The 15,609-nt window shown below is 45.3% G+C and overlaps 1 protein-coding gene across 1 annotated transcript in view; it reads left to right on the forward strand.

Annotated features, from left to right (window-relative positions):
- The window catches only part of eva1aa (eva-1 homolog A, regulator of programmed cell death a), a 124,377-nt gene that overhangs the window by 93,981 nt on the left and 14,787 nt on the right, over nucleotides 1-15,609 (forward strand).

Here is a 15,609-nt window from a genome sequence, read left to right on the forward strand (position 1 = left end):
GGTCAGAGTCAAATCCATGTGGCACATTCCAGCTACAGTGTGCCCACCAGATCTCTGCAACAGGCAGACAAATGAAAAATGCTTTGGCGCAAACAATGTGAATGTGCCCTGGAACTTATTGAGATTCTAAAAGTAGTGTTGCGGTATCCTCTGTTCCGCAAGAGTCCCAGTGCTATTTCTGAAGCGTGTGTGTGTGTGTGTGTGTGTGTGTGTGTGTGTGTGTGTGTGTGTGTGTGTGTGTGTGTGTGTGTGTGTGTGTGTGTGTGTGTGTGTGCGTGCGCGTGTGCGTGTGTGTGTGTGTGTGTGTGCATGCGTGCGTGCGTGTGTTATGACGTGTGTGTGTGCAGAAACCCAAGTTGAAAAGGAAATGATGTTTAATGGAGGTTTGCTCCATATGTTCCTCTCTCTCTCTCTTCCTCCCCCTCGCTCCATCTCCTGATCACAAACGGCTGCTAGTGGAGCTCATCACAGCGCTCGTGCAGCGACTTTTAACAACCATCTATTCTCAGCCTCCTGGCTCTAATAATAGCAGGCCGTATTGGAGCTACTGTCAGAGGTCCAGACGGACACAACGGACAGCTGGACGCTGTGTTCTGATTTTCTGATAGTAAGCCGTCTCCATCTCCGGAGACATTACGATTTACGATTTAGGCATTTAGCAGACGCTCTTAATCCAGAGTGACATTAAGCAAGAACAAAAAGCATGGCAATACATCATATACATAACAAGTAGTTATCATGAATCACATTCTCTGAAAGAAGAAATCCAATATACGTTTGGAGTCTGCTGCGCATATTGCAGGTGATCTCCTACAGCATATCTCTCAGTTGTTTTTGTCTTGGAACGATCGGATTGTTTGAGCTCCTTGTCTGATGCCCTGTGAGCTTCTCCCTGAGAAGGAGGGTATAGCCGGTCTGAAGTTGGACTTTAAGCCCCGTTTCTGGCACAGATAAGACACTTATCTCTTCCTCTTCCTTGGAGTGTGTGTCAGTGTTTGAGTGTGATTACATTACACGCTTGGAGTTATCATGGGCTATCTGGCTCATGGTCTGAGTGTGAATCACTAATCTCCTCGGCCAACCAGTAATTGAGTGTCAGTGAGAGGTTAGGTTTTGTCTGTAGTGGCTCCACAATGACAGGGCACCATGGAGCCATGTGACTGGGCCAGTGGTATATATGAGGTAAAGTGCTGCTGTCTTATCCAAATAGAAAGGACAGAATCATGAGCGGATTAGAAGCTAGCATGAAATGATAGGGTATGTAATAAAACAAATAACATACTGTACACACGCACACTCGCGTACGTACGTACGCACACACACACACACACACACACACACACAGTCACACACAGTCACACACACACACACACACACACACACACACACACACACACACACACACACACACACACACACACACACACACACACACACAGAAGCATAAACTGTGCCATGTGTGATTGTCCCCTTGTTTTTTAAGGACAATGGCGTGTAATCTAATCTAGTCATTTGTGCTTGTTTACTGAGAGCCGGTCTGTTATTGAGAGGATACTGAGGTGCTGCATGTGACTCCATGCAGGTCAGTGTGTTCTCTGTCGTCATGCTACCCATGCTACCTCCATCGTCCTCCAAACTGGAGAATGCCAACACTATGGATTTACATCTCATCTCATTTGATTTAACTTGTTTTACCTAAACTTCAATCCTTCAAAACCACACCGACCCTGGCATCCCTAATTTAGGTAATGTTTCAACATTTTACATGTTCTTTACAAGATTTTTGTTTTTGTTTTTTATCGTGAAAATTAGTGAAAATAGCAGATCTACAAGCTTACAACACATCAAGCGCAAGCTTGTATTATTATTAATTTTCTCTATTTGTTGTACAACGCAGTAAATAGTGGTTGAGTGGTTAAAATAGCTGTTATACTCAATACACAAAGTTTTGAGTATTTAGCATTGAACTGCTGTCCTCGAACTATGCTTGCTCTACAAACAATTTTCAATCAATCAATCAATATCATGTGATGATTGTGGTGATCGTACTAGTAGTATTTGGACCATGATAATCTGTCCATTTTACTGTCCATTTTACCACAACTGATTCCAGTCATTTTTATTTATTTTTTAAGATGAAAGCGCATCGTAATATGAGTCAAACCAGAATACACATTCAGAAGCATCTTCCATAAAGCCCTAATGGTCTCAGATATTTCATAAAAGCAACGATTAAAGCCTCAATCTGCAATTTCTTATGTAGAACATACGTTTATAGCGATAATACCTAAACATCATATCATAATTCTTATTGTGCTAATTGTTCAGGAAACTCAGACCTAGTGTGTGTGTGTGTGTGTGTGGGGGGGGGGGGGGTCTTTTCACCCTGTTTCACAAATCAGAGATTAGGGACTTGGCCTGACAAAACTTTTCAGTCGTGAGATTTGATCTTCCTTTTAATCCTGTAGTGTAGAAGCGCATTCAGCATGGAGGGGGGGAGGGGGGGGGGGGGGTTGCGCTAACCTCTGGTGAACCCTCATGCATGACTATCTACAGAGTCAGTCTCCAGGAACCCTTTTTTACGATTTGATCGGCAAGGGGCGTACCGTACCGCGAGGGTTTATCCAAGCGGGAATGTCCCTCTGCTGTGTCTCACTGAGTCTCACTCACATCTGTCACCACTGCTTGTCACCGGGTGTCTTTTGAGATGAGTCTTTTGATGTGTTCCTGCGCCGTCGTCGCCCACGCCAAAGGAAGACAAAGAGAAAGAATGTGAACAGACAGCTTTCTTCACACACTGGGTAAGACTGTCAAACATGTAATGATGGCTACGTATCGTCGCCGTCGAGTAGAAACCATGTATGTCCAAACCTGTTACTTTTCAGGAAATGGGGAACAAAAAAAACCTGTTCTAATGGTTATGTAGTTATTGTTTAGTCACAAGCTCTTGTTGATGCTCTCCATTCATCAAACCCACAGACACACTTGACTACTTTCACATGCATTCACCTTAAAGAAATCCTCAAAAATAGGGCTAACAGGTTGGCTATTTTTGCCACTTTTGCGGGTTTTCCGCGACAAAGTGCGGGCACTAATTTTAGGAAAAACATTATAAAATATATATGGAGATACAAGGTTTCCCGCCCAGACAGCGGAAATATGGCTATGTCTTACCAGTCACGACGTATTGCATATAGAAGAGTTGGCTTAGTGAGGAGGAGGCATTGAGCTGGAGAGCGCAGCCATCCCAGTAGACCAGCCCGTAGACCACATGTTTTGTCTTTGTGTTTGTATAGGCATTTTGTGTAGACGTACACGTCGCTTTGTGTTGATACTATACTGCCACATATGCAGCCTGCAGCGTTGCTGGCTTTGATACTAAAGATATCCCCCATTGTTCCGCAACCGTCAGTCATCGCCTGCCGACGCGTCCAGGCAGACGTTTATTATTTCTGTTTGCGATCGCGTCTGGACAATTCCTGACGCTATCTGCAGCCTCCATATCTATGACAACACATGACATTGTCTGCAGCTCTTGTCTATTTTGACAGTGTACGCTTCTCTCCTTCCCCCTGATCGACAATATCCGATGGCCTCAGCGGTTCTTGGCCGAATTAAAACTCCCATGTCCCCCATTACCTCATAGTCCTGATGCGAGGGAGTGGGTTTAGGCCTTTGATGATACAGCGTTTTTGTCACATCCTTGTTGACCCAGTGCAATATCAGATACTGACAGGGCCCGCGCTGACTTGCACACCAAGCACGCCTCCCCCAACATCCCAACCAATAAAAGATCTGGAAATACAAACACTGGGGAAGCTGCCAGAACAGTGGTTCCCAAAGTGTGGTCCAGGGGCCACCAGGGGTCCGTGAGCGGGTTTCCAAGAGGTCCCCAGCTAAGTTATTGGTACTTATTAGGAACCAAATGGTTCCTTGCAGGTCTGTAACTCTCTCTGGGAGTTTCAGGGGTCTGTCGCCTAATGCTTATACCAAACTGGGGGGCACTGAAAGTGAAAGTTTGAGAAACACTGGGTTAGGTATAGGTCACCCCAACCTCTTGGGGTCATAGGTCACATTCAGCCTCGACCGGTCCTGCCCAGGCATTGATAAATCTGACATGAAATATAGTACTGAACATGGTGATATGATCACTCACCTCACTCGCATTGTTACAGGAGTGGACACAGCTAACTACTGACTACTGAGTTACTACTATTTGTAATATTACTTTAGTTAACATTGACCATGGATAGATCAAAAGGCTTACATGGTTGACCACTTAAGGCCTATTTGATACTTTCTGAATGTATCAGAAATAATGATTAATTGATTAACCTTTAGTACATGAGCATTATATATCATATGATATTGAGAACATTGGTTCTAAATATCAGTTTTGATATTGATACAGTATTTTTTTGTCAATTGCCCAGCCCTAGCTTGTACCTCACTAGTCACCAGCTTGCTTTTCATAATTATCTATGGCTTTGCATAGAGTGGGGCAGCTGTGATTAGAAATCCCAGTGGGTTGTATAGCTTGTGTGTGTGTGTGTGTGTGTGTGTGTGTGTGTGTGTGTGTGTGTGTGTGTGTGTGTGTGTGTGTGTGTGTGTGTGTGTGTGTGTGTGTGTGTGTGTGTGTGTGTGTGTGTGTGTGTGTGTGTGTGTGTGTGTGTGTGTGCGTGCGTGCGTGCGTGCGTGCGTGCGTGCGTGCGTGCGTGCGTGCGTGCGTGCGTGCGTCGTGCGTGCGGCCTATGTGAGATGGACTCTACAACTGCTCCACGTTCACACTGATTATTATGACATCATGCTGTCAACAAAGTAGCTATTTTGGTTTCTACTATATCTGTCTTAATGGCACCAACTGTGTGTGTGTGTGTGTGTGTGTGTGTGTGTGTGTGTGTGTGTGTGTGTGTGTGTGTGTGTGTGTGTGTGTGTGTGTGTGTGTGTGTGTGTGTCACACCAGGCCGAATGACGGATGTGTGTTCTCCATTATAGTAAATGGAAAAAATACTAGTATGCTTTGCAATTGAATATAGGGCAGGGGGCATGGCGAGCCAGGATGAAGGGGGGTTGGGCTGTTCCACTCTCTCCATCTTGGAATGCACCCCCAGCCCACATTTTACTCCAAGTCGGGATACCAAGTCGACTCCACTGCATTAATAGGAAGGTACTCTTGGGAACAAAACTTTCAAAAATATATTATGAATACTTCAACCGAACATAGAGAAAATAGCCAATCTATAAGCTGCCTTTTAAAAAAAAGAAAATTCTGACAATTTTTGAAAATGTACTTCGTAATTTGCATTTCTGAATACTTGAGTATTTACATGAGTTTGTATTTTGTCCACAACCGCCAACCAACCATGTCTTGATGTGCGCGTGCGTTTTGATACCTATTGCGAATGTGTATTATTTGCGTATACATGTTGTTTAACTTGTTTTCTGTCGTCCCCCCCTCCGCAAACACACACACACACACACACACACGCCACCCCCATATTATCCAGCATTAAAGTGCTTGGCTATTACATTCCTCTGTGATGGCTTAACAAGCTCCTGATTTGATTTAACATCCCAGGGCCGATAGACAAACGTTTCCCAGCGCCAGAGAAGGACGTAAGGGGATTGTAGTCGTTTCGCTGCCTCAGTCAAATCAAACCAAAGTGCTCAGAACCTTTTTGCTACAGCCCACGAAGCCATCCAGGGACATTCTTTATGAGCAATAATCTTCCCCGTCGCTCATACAGTTATAAACATTTAAGCCTAGTTTAATACTTCACCTCAAGTCAGTTTCGTTCGCCGTCGAGAACTGGTTGTCAGCCTAATAACGCGTTGTAACATTCTTATTCAAAGCGCTTTGTCTCATTGCCTCCGTGTTTGCCTCATTTTATTAATATTTCCTTTAACACAATCAGCGCCAGGATTACTTTTACTCTGTAAAGCCCCGCTTCCGTTCCGGAAAACGGAGACATATTTTTGCTTGCTTACCTTTCTCTCGTTACGATAAAAATCGCTAAATAATCCCTCGCGTTCATATTTTGAACGAGAGGCAGGTCAGAAGTCAGAAATAAAGAGCTTAGTATATCCATCTGATCAAAACCACGGAGAGCTCCCTAGATTAGGAGATACGAGGGATTCTTTCTGCAGCGGTAAACAGGGAAGTAAACAGGGAAGTAAACGGGACTGCGAACAGCGAGTATGGTGGCCTTGGAGGCCACCATACTCCCGGTTGATATAAATGAAAATGCGCTAGGAGGTGTACACGCGTCAACTGAGCTGAGATGAGATGAGATGAGATGAGATGAGATGAGATGAGATGAGATGAGATGAGAATATAGCCAAATCTAGATTGACCATTTTCATCGTGGGACCCTGAAGAATAGAATTAGAATAGAATCCATTACCCCTCCAGGAATACCTGAGTCCACTTCAGTGGAGCCCCTTGAAAACGTAAAAAAAAGATGAAAGAAAAAATAGAAATGATGTATGGGCTGGCCTGTCCAATCCTATTAAAAGGGACCGGAACCAAGAAATAGACCTGAGCATAGACCAACAATCCCGTAACCACTTAAACTCTCTCTTAGAGTTATGGTAAGTGATTTTCTTTGGTTAAAATAAGTGTTAAATAGCTCTATATTCTGATAGTACTCATTGCTATCAATTATTTAGTAACACATCTTTATTAAACGGAAAATGCATTTTCAGGTCAGGATACCAATTCAGGATATCCAATCAGGATAGAGAACTCAGACAGGATATAGAGGATACAGATTAAACAAGTGAAATTGGAAGTGATGACACAAAGAAATGAGCAGACAAAATTGGAACTGGAACTCAATCGAAACTGAAGCTGATAAATAAATGTGTACTCTCTCCCGATTAGCAGAACTGTTGTCACCTACCTGAAAATAATGTTCTGTTATCGAAGCAGGAGAGACAGGAAGACTCCTGTGACTGGACAAACTCTATAGCAAAGATTACTACCAGAATCAATGTAGTACTTTAACCTTTTAGCAAAAAACGTGTTGTTTTAACCAAAAACATATCACTTTTAGTGAAATGAACAACCGTACTCGGACCGATTCTTTTCTGTCCACACCAAATCACAGCCAAAAATAGGCGATCTACAAGCTCGTGGACCAGCTGTCTTTGCCGAATGTTCCCATGCTGGGGTGCTTAAATGAACCCTGAGGATTCGACTGTGTACACGAGATTGAGTTTAATCACGCCCTCGTGCTCTGAGTCACGTGTATACAGTGGTGCAGGTGCACACATGAACTTACATCCATGAATGAGTACATGCATACATGTGTGCACAACCGTGCACACACACATTAATTGTGTGTTATTTTATTAGGTGTTTCTGTGAGGGGTGGGAGCTCGCCTGGGACATACATGCAAGGATACACATTATTTGTGTGTGTAGAGCTGGGGGGGGGGGTGCTTATCTGGGGAAAGGTAAATACATGTTAATGCCCAAACTTGCCTAAGGTCAGGGAGGTTTGTATCTCTCCAGCACACACACGCGTGCACGCACGCACGCACGCACGCACGCACGCACGCACGCACGCACGCACACACACACACACACACACACACAAGCCCAGTCAGCTGGATGCTGTTAGACCACAGCAGTGGAAGGTTGTAGAGGAGGGAGACGAGGAATGCAATCTGAACACCTTCACTCTGCCCTATTCACCTTGCCTGTGTAGTCCTGCAGGAATGCCATTAGCTAAGTGAGACTGAGAGGGCTTGTGTGTGTGTGTGTGTGTGTGTGTGTGTGTGTGTGTGTGTGTGTGTGTGTGTGTGTGTGTGTGTGTGTGTGTGTGGACATAAATAAATGGTTAAAATGTGCGTGTGTGGCATCTACATCTGAATGCCTGCATGGGGGAAGGGTTAAAAAAGCATTGAAAACATTGTCATGTTACTTAAATATGTTCATGAACTCCATTTTCTCTCCACCCCACTCCATTCTGTGTGTGTGTGTGTGTGTCCGTCCGTGTGTCCGTCCGTCCGTCCGTGTGTCCGTCCGTCCGTCCGTCCGTGTGTGTGTGCGTGCGTGCGTGCGTGCGTGCGTGCGTGCGTGCGACGTGCGTGTATACACATCTATATATCAAATGAGCATTGGACAGCAGCTTTAATGTCGTAGCTTAAGTAGGCACCGACTGAGGTCTGATTGAAACCAGATGCCATTGCACAGACGCCTTAAATACACACACACACACACAGACACACTTACACACACGCGCACGAGCACTCAAACACACACACGTGCGCGTGCATGTGTACGGCACATTGTTTCAATGTTCTTCGACTATTATCTGGCTGCAGCTGCTGTGCTTTCTGCCAGCTGCTTCTTCTGACAGAGACACTAGCGCACAGCAACAAACATGCTCAGTGTCCATTGGACTGTCACATCATCACAATGACCCTCTGGGAGTGTACAAATAGACTTCTATTGTTCAGCTAAGTGAGCACTGAGACTCTCATGGGCGTAGTGCTCATTATTACCTCTGGAGTCGTCTCATTAGGCTACAATAGAGGGGTACAGGCATTAGTCCGACACCCTAACCCTAACCGCAAGCACGACGCAACGCATGTCAGACCAACGCATGTCGGGAGCAACGGCTGATTTGTGCATGTCAGACTGTTGGTGTGTCGGGTAAGCGTGCTCACCCCCAATAGAGCAGTGCTTTCGGTGTGTCGGGTAAGTGTGCTCACCCCCAATAGAGCAGTGCTTCGCAAACGTTTTTGTGCCAAGGACCCCCAAATTGATCTTAAGTCCTTGCATTAGCCAACATATAAATGCAATAACGTGGTTAGAAAGATAGTGATGCTGTATTAACTGCTTTCGCTGGGGGACCTCCTGGAACCCCCCAAGGACTCCCACTTTGAGAACCACTGCAATAGAGCTTCTCCACGGTCTGGCTCATTGATGCGGGACAAATAGTGTGCAGTAATCCTCTCCTCTGTTCATTTAACCTTCACTCTGGGAGTGTACAGAACGGGCTGAGCGATGGATTAGATGTGGCGTTCATATTAATAGGTTACTTCTGAGAGAGAGACATTGTGTGAATTGTTGTGATTGAAGCTTTGGTGTATAAATTAAAAGTTAAGGTCTGCAAAGCTCCTACTGTTTATTGCAATTCAACCGTTTCGCGTTTGGCACACTTGGATGTGCGTGCAGTGGCAGTGCGCTATCCTTCTGACGCAGTACCGTCGCTAGACATACGCACAAGACGCACTGTGCGTAGGGCAACATGCCGAGGGATGGGGACAACCAGGCCCGGTTCTTCCTTCGAGCGCCAAGGGGGCCAGTGCCCCCCCAATGGACCCCCAGTGCCTCCACAGTGTCCCCACTGTCCCCCCAGTGTCCCCACAGTGCCTCCCCAATGGACCCCCAGTGCCTCCACAGTGTCCCCACTGTCCCCCCAGTGCCTCCACAGTGTCTCCTCAATTTTTGGGACAGAGTAAAAAAAAAAATCCTGCTTGGGGCGCCAGATTGCTCAGGACCGGCCCTGGGGACAACAAAAAGTGCTACGCCGATCCTCATATTAATAATTTTCTCCTCGGCTCCGCTGCTTAATGACGAGCACCTGTGTGTGTGTGTCATCGAGTTGCATGCATGCTGCTCAGGGCTGAAGCAGCACCAACGCGTTGTGAGCTTTGTGAGATCGGCCAATTTCCATAAATGTCAAGTGATGAATCAAATAAAATAAAAAACGTCCCTATCACAAAAAAAGATTTGGTGGCCCCCTTGTAGTAACTCCGAGGACCCCCTAGGGGTCCCACAACCCCTCTTGGAGACCAATGGTTTCGAAAAACGCATAATATCTGTTATGAATGTTTGTGGCTGTATTTTCCACTCCAGCATGTTTCACCACTGTGACAATAGACGTTCTGGCAGCCAACTCTATACATAATTGCATACTGTATCACTTGCATTGTGCTGTAGTGATGTAATCAGGTCCCATGCAGCCGCTGGGACTATATCAAGATTTGAACTTTACTTAATTGATAGTTCCTTTTAGTGAAACCGCGTGACGCGTGTAACCATTTGGTTACATTTGTAGTGTATATATACTCCTGGCTTCAGGACTTCAGGGACTATGGGTGAGTTCAGCACTCCACTTGACGTTGACGATGCACATTAGTGTCCTGTAAGTTGACTGTCACAGAAAAGAACCCTTAATTGTCCTTAAAAAAGCATTCTAAAATACCCTTTCTTTTGGAAATGTCTCAATCTTCTGGCTGAGGTCGTATTGTACAATAATGTGGAAAAATCCCATCCAGCTGGCACCCTAAAGGAAAACCATAAATGTATTTTTGCGTTTTTGCTATTTGGCCCCGCTCCCGAGTGGAGGAGATGTAGTGTGGTTTAATATGGCAGTTCACTCCCTTCCACTTACACAACTGTTGTCCCAGCTCTGTGCCTGCAATGGTCAGCGAATAACCCACACCTACGCACGTCGCATACACACACACGCGCGCATACGCATGCATACACACGCACGTGCGCACACACACGCACACACAGAAAAGCTGCACAATCACACACACGCACACACACACACAGCATCCTCCAGAGTCCAGTGAAAACAAAGCAGAGTTCTGCCAGTACAAACAGGGTCCATTGTTATAGTGTGTGTAGCGCTCTGTGGCCTCCGCATGGCCGAGGCCGCCATCTCTCTCCCGGCTCGTATCCCCTGCTCCCTGCGGCGTTTTCCTGGGCTCTCGCCGCCAGTGGTGGCACGGATCCATTTTTTTCTTTTGCTAAGTTAAAATAAGAATGGAGAGAGAGGACTCATTTGCTCCGACCATGTCATTATAACTGAGGCTACAGAGTGTGATTTATGTGGGCTTCCTCGCCCCTCCAGAAACTCCTCTTTCTCTCTTTCGCTGCTTCACTTTTTATTGCTCGGCTCCCTCGGCCTCATACTGTATAGTGCGGTTTGCGGAGTTTGGCTTCAGGAAGGTCTTTTCGCTTTTTCACAATTATTTTTAGATGAAGTAACGGTCCTGTGTACTGTACAAGATGGCTGCCGAGTCCCCACTTTGGGGAGGCAAACATGATGGATGATGGGAGGGGACTGGATGATGGGAGGGGACGCTCATGCGTGCGTGTGTGCATGAGCTTGTGTTTCTGTGCATTGTTGCAGTGTGTGCATACGTGAATAAGTTGCATTAATATCAGAGAACGCGTTCATGTGACTGTTGCATTGTGCACCCGATACACATTGTTACCCGATATGCATTGTTACTGCATTGTTACAGCGCGTGCGTGCGTGCGTGCGTGCGTGTGTCGGGGTGTGTCTCTACTCTCCAACAGCTTGTGTTAACCTTACATGTGTCACATCCCAGCGTCTCCCAGCTGTGACCCTGGGCTACATGTGCAGCAAATTAGGGCCAATCAGAGGGCTGTAATCAGGGCGGGGCCAGGGGGGTTGGTGGCAGAGCAGCAAGTGGGGGGGGTCTTAACCCATGATTAGTGTGTGAGACCAGGGTTTCTCAAACAATGGCTTGGAACCCTATTTTGAGTCCTTCTTATAAAAGCATATATGATTTCTCAGAAATCCCTACCTAAAAAATAAAGCTTCTGAGCTTGTCGATCTGCTATTTTCACTACTTTTTGAAATAATATGATGAAGTGGTTTATTCCTGTATTATCATGTATTTTGTACGTTTGCGGGTCCTAAGTGAGGCGTCACCGAAATGTAGCTTTTGGTTTGTTGAGCTGAAACAGTTAGCTAACCGCTGTTCAAAGCTGGATTCATAGTTGCACACGGGTGTTGCATGCCGTAAATAGCAGACCTACAAGCTCACTAGTACGTGAGCTTGTAGTTCTGCTGTTCACGAAGCATAACACCGGCACGGTATGAATCATCAGGCTAAGTGATTAGTGCATCAAACTGATGGAGACGGACAGGTGGAGCTGCCAGGGCCAATCAGGCCCCTGAGTCCATTCATTCCTCTCTCTCTCTCTCGCCACATGGGTTACCTTGTTTGGTTTGTGTGCCACCCAGGCCTGTGGGTCAAATACTCAAATTGCATTTCATCGCTGGCAGGTGGAAACCTTGTATGTCCAAAACGGCTAACTTTTCAGGAAATGTAAAAAAAACAACGGACGCGTTTTGACCTGATATAGGTCTTCCTCAGTGTTGTGACTGTTATTATTTAGTCACACAAGTTGGAATATGGAGATCCAAGGTTTCTGTCTGACAGCAACAATTTACAAAACAAAGGCCTTCATGGTCTGTTTTTACCTAGTCAGGCACCAGATGAGTGAGGTTTTACCTAGTCAGGCACCAGATGAGTGAGGTTTTACCTAGTCAGGCACCAGATGAGTGAGGTTTTACCTAGTCAGGCACCAGATGAGTGAGGTTTTACCTAGTCAGGCACCAGATGAGTGAGGTTTTACCTAGTCAGGCACCAGATGAGTGAGGTTTTACCTAGTCAGGCACCAGATGAGTGAGATGAGTGAGGTTTTACCTAGCCAGGCACCAGATGAGTGAGGTTTTACCTAGTCAGGCACCAGATGAGTGAGGTTTTACCTAGTCAGGCACCAGATGAGTGAGGTTTTACCTAGTCAGATGAGTGAGGTTTGTTGTTTTTACCTAGTCAGGCACCAGATGAGTGAGGTTTTACCTAGTCAGGCACCAGATGAGTGAGGTTTTACCTAGTCAGATGAGTGAGGTTTGTTGTTTTTACCTAGTCAGGCACCAGATGAGTGAGGTTTTACCTAGTCAGGCACCAGATGAGTGAGGTTTTACCTAGTCAGATGAGTGAGGTTTTACCTAGTCAGATGAGTGAGGTTTGTTGTTTTTACCTAGTCAGGCACTAGATGAGTGAGGTTTTACCTAGTCAGGCACCAGATGAGTGAGGTTTGCCACATAATGGTAAAATAATGGTAACACCACTGCCAGGAACTTGAGTGCGAGAGTGTGACAGGAGCACTTTTCAAAGTGTTTTGTATGTGACTTGACACATTATCTTAATTGACAACAACAACAACAACAAAAAGACAACCATCTGGTACTTCATAAAACGTTTTAATAAAGCCACAACGACTATTTGGTTCTGCCCTTAACGCCCTGCAGGACAAGCAGAGGAGAAAGCTGGAGCTAGATTCAGCAGGACTCTTTGAAGTCTAAGAGATTCAGTAAACCAGGCTTATTGTTTTTTTTTGTTTTTTTTTATACTCGGCTTGTTTGAAGTTACTGTATGATCTACATTTCTAGAAGTTTCCACTCCGTAACGTCTCGGTTCCATCTGCTGAGAATGGCCCATTCTACTGTAAGAGCCAGGCTGCCACTTGTGAGAAGTACAGTTGGAGGCCATCGATATTGTCCTTTTCTTTTTGCTGAGGTTTGCGTGATCTGCGCAAAAGGACAGTTAACCCATTTTGGGCGGGAACCCCTTTTGGTGTTTTAAACATTATGTTATAATTTAGCTATTGAATAGCAGATCTACAAGCTCATAGGGCGCCACCGAGTGGCGCGCTACGAGCTTGTAGGTCTGCTATTTTTGAAAAATCGTGAAAATTTAGAAGGATTTTTTCAGGATTTAGAAGGATTTTTAAAAGTTTTGAGGTCAGGCCTAAATGGGTCAAATGATAAGGGACAATATCGGTGGCACCCAACTGTAATTGCCTACTGTGTGTATTAAGGTCCTTCCTTACACTGACCTTAATGCACCCATTGGTAATGCCTCATTCATACAGGTTGATGCTTTTACTTCAACCTTGTTTCAGAAAGAAATGACATGGGTTCATCACTGCATAATATAAAGAAATTACATGGGTTCATCACTGCATAATATGAAGAAATGACATGGGTTCATCACTGCATAATATGAAGAAATGACATGGGTTCATCACTGCATAATATGAAGAAATGACATGGGTTCATCACTGCATAATATAAAGAAATGACATGGGTTCATCACTGCATATTATGAAGAAATGACATGGGTTCATCACTGCATAATATAAAGAAATGACATGGGTTCATCACTGCATAATATAAAGAAATGACATGGGTTCATCACTGCATCCGTGTGGATGATGTATGCATGACATGAACAACAGTTTGAAGTCATGCAAAAAATAATGGGACGTAACAAACAGCCTGTTACGTGAGGATCTTTAAAGGATTGATCTCAGGCTCTCAAAGCTGTTAATGTGAAGGACCCTCACTCTGAGGAACCAAAGAGACCCATATGGGTCCATTTGGTTCCAGTTGTACTCTCTCAGAGTTACGCCGGGGCTCCACTGGGCGCGTCAGCGTCGCGTCTCCGTCACCGTCAGGGAATGTTCCCTTTTTAATCAATGAAGGGTGGCTCCACTGCCCGCGTTGTGTGACATTAACACGTGCATTAAAATTGAACCGGTGCGTTTTTTGACGCACGCGACGGAGACACAACGCGTCCGGTGGAGCCCTGGCGTTACAGACCTGTAAGGGTCCATTTAGAACCCCTTTAAGGAACCACTGCAATGGAGCATTTATTTGCACAACCAAGCAAGCATTATTTACATGGAAACGCCAATGTTTGTGTAATGTGAGGAGATTTTCCCCTTTCTCACCCTTAATCACTTGCAAGCATCTGAAATTGTCATTAGTACTGCTCTGCTAATATCAGCCAAAACTGCCTGCCATTTTTTTTATTAGTCCAGAGTTATAGTATAGAAATGGAAGGAGGGTAGGAGGTTAGGAGGACAGAGAGACAGTGGGCAGACAGGCAGATGGGGGGTGCTGATAGTCTCACCAGAGACACCTGGCGTTATTATCGCCAGTTTGTTGTCATAGGCAAACATTTTCAAAAGTTATCCAAAATGTTTAAAAATACCACATCTACAAGCTCACAACATCACGCAATCCAACCAAAAAACGGCATCGGTCGGGCTCTATAAATCAGCTGCAGTCTAGCAGGACAGACACAAGCACGGTGACCAGGATTTGCGGTCGAAGCTTCCAAAACCACATGTGAAGAGAGGGGGCAAGAATGTATAGCCCTGGTGCATTGTGGGTTTGTGTCTGGGGGAAACTCTCTGACTCACTCACAGGACACTGTGAGGTTTGGGGGGAGAAGAGAGTGGACGGAGGAGAGAGAGGAGCGCAACTTTCGGGAACAGCAGCAGCACAGGGTCAGGAGGAGTGTGTGAATCAGACGTGACGCTCTGTCTATACTCTACAGCTGCCTCTTTCAGAGCTCTCTCTGTGTGTGTGTGTGTGTGTGTGTGTGTGTGTGTGTGTGTGTGTGTGTGTGTGTGTGTGTGTGTGTGTGTGTGTGTGCGCGTGCGTGCGTGCGTGCGTGCGGCCGCGCGTGAGTGTGTATTTTAGCTTTATACGTATATGTCTAGAAGTATAATAACAGCGTGGCTTTCCTGTACAATCATTAGCTTTCAATTGTAAGTTTCCTGTTTGTCAATGAAGTTGAGAGACAAAGTCTGCAGTATACACTAAACAAACATCCCCATGTCACTGCAAAGAATGTTAGAGAAGGCATCTGAAATCACTGCAGTATGGTCAAACTATAGAATTTACTTTGTTGAACGCCATCGGTGTGTGAATGAATGGGTGAATTCACCCATTAATTCATTAATGCACTTAA

The sequence above is a fragment of the Electrona antarctica genome (genome assembly GCF_951216825.1).
Source record: "Electrona antarctica genome assembly, chromosome: 17".
Lineage (NCBI taxonomy): Eukaryota > Metazoa > Chordata > Actinopteri > Myctophiformes > Myctophidae > Electrona > Electrona antarctica.